Below are 1645 nucleotides of genomic sequence, written 5' to 3' on the forward strand. Positions count from 1 at the left end.
AAGATCCAAACATTAAAACAGGTTAAAAACACAACAACCTGAATCAACGCAGATTAGTTTTGACCCATAAGCAGGGTTCATACGTCATCACTTAAAGACCGGATACAGTGGTCCAGACTGTTTTGGCAGTGCAAAGGTAACCCACATAATGACGAGTCCGTTTACACACAGATAAATCTATCTATTGTCGCCTCTTACAGATTAAACAAGTATTTTTTTTACCTTGTTACAGATGTGCACGGCATGCTCTGATACATACTGGATAATAAGTGAAACATCTGTTTTCATAGTCTGAGTAAAAACAAGTGTCAGAGGCCAGGACTACACTAAAAAGGTCTAAATGGTTTACTGGTACTAAATTGACCCGGGGTAAATTTGTGAGTTTTGTATCATCTGTGGATAACAGCAGTGAAAATATACCTGAGGTTATACTAACGATCTGTATGTGCTGGTTATGTTTTCCTGTACACACTCTAGCATGATGTGTCAGGACCATGAGGACAATGACACATTCTAAAACAAAAATATGCAGAATTAACATGAATGAATTACGGTGAATTTCAAGTGTTTCCCTGCAGGCTGCTTGCTTTTACTGTCAGTCTTAACACATTTTACCTTCTTTCATCAACAGGTTTCTACTGGTCACATCGTTATTCCCTCCTCTCTCTGACTGCAAATCAAATTCCTCTTGAAGACTGCAGTGGGGCTGCTACGCGCTGGCTTAGAGCCAGGCCTGTCTGCATTTCAACGATGGACTCGCACAGCAATTTGCCTGAACAAACTTATCCCAGCTGTACAGCTAAACCTCTGGAAAAGGCATCACTGCGACAATTTCAGGCATGTTTGACTTTTCAAATGGATTTTCAGAGATGTTCCTTCCTGTAGCTGCTGTTATTTGAGTCAAAATAAAAATAGAATCAAAGACGCACACCTCCTAAAGATGGCATTCAGTCCATGTGCGAGCTGTTCTTTTAAGTCAGAGTGGAAACATGTCAGGAGATGAATAGCAGGACAATAAAGGCTTTGACTGTACTACAAAATGACACCACCAATAATAACCTTACCATAATAATGGAGAGGTATAAAAACAGATGTTTTAAAAAGTGGAAAAGTCCATGAAAAGAAAAATAGATTAAAAAGCAAACATGCCTCTGATGGTCCGGACTCGTCCTTCCCGCACTGTATGAGGTTAAAAGGATCAAAATCTACTACCCATTAAAACTGAAGCATACCTCGAAAAAGTACATGAAATGTGAACCAATATAAACAGTCATATTTCAATTTATCAAATAACACCTTTAGTAAGGTGTTAGTAAACACATAAAGCATCACTCCTCCCTCAGTATGTAATATATGTAATATATAAACACAGAAACATTTTATTCCTCATTAATAAGCTCATATATAACATGACAACATTTTTATAAGAACCAAGACCAAAGACATGCATGCACAACCCTGATATGGATAAGAGGAAGAGAAGGGATAAATGACAGATTCACCTTTTCTGTGTGCACAAACAAGGAAATATTACTTCAGGACAATCTGTGTCTTACAGCATTTATAGTATAAACATCCTGAAACTTTAACAGTTTAATGTGATGGACGCTGTGAAATATTCACTGTTTTTGTTGTAATTTCATGC

This window comes from Pundamilia nyererei, unplaced genomic scaffold, assembly GCF_000239375.1.
Source record: "Pundamilia nyererei isolate P.nyererei 1_Seehausen unplaced genomic scaffold, PunNye1.0 scaffold00038, whole genome shotgun sequence".
Taxonomy (NCBI): Eukaryota; Metazoa; Chordata; class Actinopteri; order Cichliformes; family Cichlidae; genus Pundamilia; species Pundamilia nyererei.